We start from the raw sequence: 6,011 nt of genomic DNA, 5'->3' as shown, positions 1-6,011 counted from the left end.
AGGTCGAAATCACTGCACCAACTTGCAGGTATACATAGAGCCTGTTTGTTGACCCCTCTCAGAGGAATATTTCTGCTATTTGTTGAATCGCTTCACACTGACCTCTGAATCATTCAAGCATAAAACAGGGATGAACCAGTGTTGTGACAACTTAGCAAAGAACCAATTTTAAATTGTATCTTTAGGCCAAAGATATAATAGATTGAAAGGCACACACCGCACATATAGTACGTAAGTAATATACATTTAAATCTAGTATCTTTCAAATCAGGTTTATTGGCCGACTAATATTTTTTCTATATTGGCAAACCAGTCATTTTATGACATCAGCAAACACACACGTTCGTACCATGGTGCAGCTGCTGGTTTTACAATCCTGCAGAGCATGCGTGATGAATGCGTGCTAAGATCAGGTATGCACGATAACACTAAATCTCAAATTACAAACACACAGCAGTGTGCTAATTGTGTACTGACAGGGACTAGAAAGAGAAAGTATATTTCTTCTATATTGGCTTCCCTTCATTGGCTTCCTGTTAAATCCAGAATTGACTTTTAAATTCTGCTCCTCACATACAAGGTCTTAAATAATCAGGCCCCATCTTATCTTAATGACCTTGTAGTACCATATCACCCTATTAGAGCACTTCGCTCTCGCTCTGCAGGCCTACTTGTTGTTCCTAGAGTATTTAAAAGTAGAATGGGAGGCAGAGCCTTCAGTTTTCAGGCCCCTCTTCTGTGGAACCAGCTTCCAGTTTGGATTCGGGAGACAGACACTATCTCTACTTTTAAGATTAGGCTTAAAACTTTCCTTTTTGCTAAAGCATATAGTTAGGGCTGGACCAGGTGACCCTGAATCCTCCCTTAGTTATGCTGCAGTAGGCCTAGACTGGTGGCGACTTCCCATGATGCACTGAATGTATCTTCCTCAGTCATCTTTCTCACTCACTATATGTTAATACACCTCTCTGCATCGAATCATTACTTGTTATTAATCTCTGGTGGCAAACCTGACCTGGTTCTGCTGGAGGTTTCTTCCTCTTAAAAGGGATTTTTTTCCTTTCCACTTTCACCAAAGTGCTTCCTCTTAGGGGAGTTTTCTCTGTTTTCTTTCTATTATTGTAGGGTCTTTACCTTACAATATAAAACTGAACTGACTTGATCTGAATTCTAAGAAACAGAGAAGAAGTTTACTTGATGTGTTTGATTTATTTCAGTGAAACTTTGTTTTTTTGCTGAGCCAGTTTAACGTTTCCATAAAAGCAGTCAGTTTCTCAGGAGTTGCTTAACGCAGTTGGGTGGAACCACATTACACAACTTCTTAAAATAAAACTAAAGATGATTCTTTAAACCAGCAACAGTGAGATTTCATGTTTTTTGAGTGTATGCAATTTACAGTCCATGTCAGCACATTTGAAGCTCTATTATGAAACCTCATGTATAAATTTGTTTGCAGGCTCAACACTTTTGAGAACGGGATCATCATGGGCCTGATGGATATCAGGTTAATGTTATCGGTTTTTATTATGGAGACACTGGTGTGGATGTCTCGTCATGGTGATTACGCTGTCTTTTTTATTTTTATTTAACTTGTTTTTTGTGTTGTGTGACTTATTTTTGGCTTCTGGAATAAATAAAGAATGATTTTTTTTCTTTTAAACTTTTTATGTGCTAAAGGTGGCACTGTGGTGCAGCTGTTCTGGCTTTTGCATGAGTTTCCTCCATCCAAAGATGTAGCTGAAGGTTAGATTCAGTGTATCCTATGTAGGCTGGACGGATGGCACTTCTGATCAGCTCTATGTAAACACCAATCAGTCTCAAGACGACTCAGAGTCAGAAGTGTTTTGGGGTGAAAATGCTGAATTGACAATGAGGCGATCTGTCACTTGACACAACTGTTAAAGCAGAATCAAGGTCCTACGCTTAAAAAAGCACTTTTAAAAAAATGTTTTGTACCTCTCAGAAGGAGTTTTTAAAAGCAGAATGGGAGGCACAGCCTTCAGCTTTGTGGCAACACCTCCCAGTTTAGATTTTGGGAATTTGCACTGTCTCTACTTTTGAAATTATGCTTGAAACTTTCCTTTTTGATAATGCTTATAGTTGGGGCTGGATCTTATAGTTGGGGCTGGATCAGGGGATCCTGAATCAACTTTTTAGTCACATTGCTGTAGGTTCAGATTACAGCTTTATCTTGCATGATGCACTCCCAGCACTACTGCTGGCGACAGATGGCCGTTCCTACCCGAGCCTGGTTTTGCTGAAGGTTTCTTTCTGTTAAAAGAGAGTTTTTCCTCCCCACTGTCACCAAGTGCTTACACATGTAGATTTGTTTTATTCTTTGGCTTTATCTAAATCGGTGTAAGAGGACTGCTGTTGTGATCTGACTCTATGTAAATAAGATGAACTCAGAGCCAGCCCAAGGTTTCATGGAGCCCAGAGGTGAACTTGATTTGCAGCCCCTGCCTCTAGCGAAACCTATTACCATCCACCATTGTCCATACTTGATCATTTGTGTATTATACAGCTAAATACAGCCATTATCGTGGCTTGCTAGTGTGCTAGAAAGAAATAAAATAAACAGAGTGCATTTTTAAAACAAATTAAGTGTTTTTGAAATGTCCCAAAGGGCAGAACAGTCGCAAAGAATTTAACATAGACCTGAATTTATGATTTAAATAAATGTAAATAAATGAAACAGACACTACGTAACTGACTAGAGAGCTAACAACATCATCAGCATCACCTAAGCGCACCACACCTTGAATGACGTGAATGTGCGTCTGGTGCTTCTGTTGAACCCTTTAAAACCTGAACCAAGTTAAATATCAACTTGACGAGTTTTAATTTGTATCGTATTTACTACATTTGCATTTTTGGTGCATTTTATTGCTGAAACATGTATTGTGAAACTTTAAATTTAGGTTTTTGTAAAGGGGAAAAAACGAAACACTGACGCCAAAATAAAACAGGAAGCATGAACACTGAGACAGAGACCAAAGCACAAACTTCGCAGAGATGAAACGTAAACAAACAGATGAAACATGGGGAAGAAACAAAGGAAACTAGAAGGGAAATAACTAAATGGAAACGTAACATACACACGAATCGACTAAATGCAAGGGAACTGTCACAGGAGGAAGGGGACATAGAGAAATTTAACTAAACACAATGCACACAAGACAAGGAAGTGACAAAGTAAGACAGGAAGTACAGACTACAGAGACAAACTGACACACAGACAGAAAGGGAAACAAACACGGAGACAAGACTGACTGCATACGGGGGACGCAAGGGAGGACACACGGAGACGAGACTAAGACAGACTGGACATGAAAGGGAACAAAATTAAACATCTAGAAACACGAATAACTAAACTAGGAGAATACAGACGAGACAATAATCACAGTAACTCCGAACTGGATGAAGAACACAGGAAAAAAAACCTGAGAACCATGACATGCATCACACGTGATACACATGGAGTTACAGGGTTAACTAATGTCACTGATCTTAGTGAATATTAATGATAAATAGCTATATGTAGTAATTCATGGAGCCACTCTACTTTAAACCCCACTTACTATTGTCCACAAGGACGTCATTACTTTATTGTCTTACTTAGATATGATTTCAAACCATCTGCGTGTCCACCATCATGTGACAGGTGTCCAAAAAGGCAGCGAGTGCTGAAAAGTTCCCCCATAGAGGCTAATTTCCCCCTAACCAATGCCTGTCTTTTGTGCCTGGATACAGCCCAACATACAACACAATGGCAGCCGGTCATGGAGAGAGAGCAGGACTTCAGAACAGGCCAACAGGAAACAAGCTGCTTTCAGGAGACCTTTGCGACGTGTGATTCACTAACCAGCGTCACTCCATCAGTGCTGCTGATTCAAGCAAATGAAAGCTCACACTTATTTTAGTGGAACTGACACAATCTGATGAAATGAAACTGTGCAAGTTAAATCAGGAAACACAGAGGTGGAAAGTTACAGCCGATGATGCTGCTGTATCTCTTTTTCGGGTACCAGGCCTTACAACAGCAGTGAACCGCTTGACTTTTTATGTATTATGAGTAAAGTTTATCGCAATATTGACAGTTTTTTCTCACGCTGTCTGTACCTGTCAGTCACTGGGATACAGGGAGATGGGTTAAACTGGTTTTGCAAAGGCTGAGCAGACCTACAGTCTCTACCTTAAGCTCCTGCAGGGGTGACTAAGACACTGCTGAATAATTTATGACAGGCAAGTTAATTAAGTGACCTTTAGTTTCTCTCTTTATGCCTGAGGGCCTGTGTGAGAACGCTCCCCACGTTGCTCAGTATGATCCTAAAATAGATGTGAGTGTATTTTCTCTATTGTTCCAAACTCAACCAACCAGTTTAAAAAGCATCTATTCTCAGCAACAGGTGGATGACACGTCCAAAAAAAGTAGCAAGTCATAATCTCTACCTCTTGTTGTATACAAACAAAGAGAGCATATGCATTGTTGAGTCTTTTAGTTTTCTTATCTGCAAGAGAGCAACTAAACAAACTAACAATAGCAGAAAAGGAAGCAACAGAAGGGAAAGAAACCAAAAAAGCAATACAATAAACAGGGCAGGATTCTTTGGAAAAACAAAACAAAACAAAAACCAAGATCTTTATCCTTTTGAACTATCCCGGAGAAAACATGTCTGAACTTCATCCCAAAATCGAGCTGCTTCAGGGTAGAAAGTTTGTGAAACCTCGTCCTGTAACTCTGCAGCTCCACGTAGAGCAGAGCTGGTTCTGATGTAAGCTAATTACACTGATAAAAACTCAACATCTGTTTAAAGTCACTGCAGAGAGGTATGAACCTGAAACTGCAGCAAGGATCAAAGCCTGGTGTGCACAGACATGATAGCGGCTGAATCAGGTCTCAAAACGTGACAGAGAGCGACCTCTGGTGGAAACTCTTGCAAACTGCTAGTTTATTTCAAATAGAGATTAATGAAGTGATTCACCAGCTTAAAGCAAACCTGAATCTTATGTTTTATGTTTTTAACAGGCGACTGTTGTTGTGATTTGGTGCTATATAAATAAAATTGAATTGAATTTTTATTTTTATTTTTATCGCAAGGCATGAAAGTTTTTACGTTTAAAGAAGCCCTGACGAGGTGGATGATAACAGAATCAAGTTGGAGTAAACTGAAAGCGACATGCAGTACTGTGCGAAAATCCCATCACCTCAATATTTCTTTATATTTTGCTGTAAAAATAGCAAAATAAAAATAAATAGGTTTATTGAAAAATGTGCAAACATACTTGGGAATACCGTATATAATAGGGCAAACACAGAGTTTGTACAGTTCTATCAAGTTTAAAAGTCTTCTTCATTCGTCAGTTAAAGAACAAATGATCTGTTTTGTGACAGGCTGCTAGTAACAAAGTAAAGACACAATTTAAACTATTATGTGTAGATTTAGGTAAGCAGCAGGTGTGGACTTGTGTAGCTGCCGTGAAGCAGAGACGCAGGGCTTTTAGTTTGTTTTTCCACTGCATTTCCTGTATACAGCCCCATGTTCTTCTCATGTCCAAACTGATGCTGACTGAAAAGACACCACATATGCAAATGAGTTTGAATGCCCCTTTAAATTTACTCTCACATGCCTTTTAATGTTTCTCTGTCTGGTGCCAAGGCTCCAAAATGATGATTAGGGGAAAATATAATGCAAATCTAAACCTTAATGAATGGTTGGTTTGTTCAAACAGGGCTGGAACTAATATTATCCATGGCTGTGTTCCTCTCATTTCTGAAACAGAGCCGTCGTTATCAAAATTAATAATTCCCCTCTGGGTTATTCCTGTTGTTTATGGCTGCTGATATAAAAGTCTATAAATCAGATTCATTTGGGAAAGATAAAAAAATACAGCTTTTCCTTATTTGGGTTTTACAACATGTGTTTGTGTACTCAAAAAATATGAACAAATCCAACATGAGACCTATCTTTTACTCTAGATTACCAAAAAAGATGAAGCATAATGCTTTA

This window comes from Simochromis diagramma, unplaced genomic scaffold, assembly GCF_900408965.1.
Source record: "Simochromis diagramma unplaced genomic scaffold, fSimDia1.1 OVJJ01000413.1, whole genome shotgun sequence".
Lineage (NCBI taxonomy): Eukaryota > Metazoa > Chordata > Actinopteri > Cichliformes > Cichlidae > Simochromis > Simochromis diagramma.
This window is presented reverse-complemented; position numbering follows the sequence as displayed.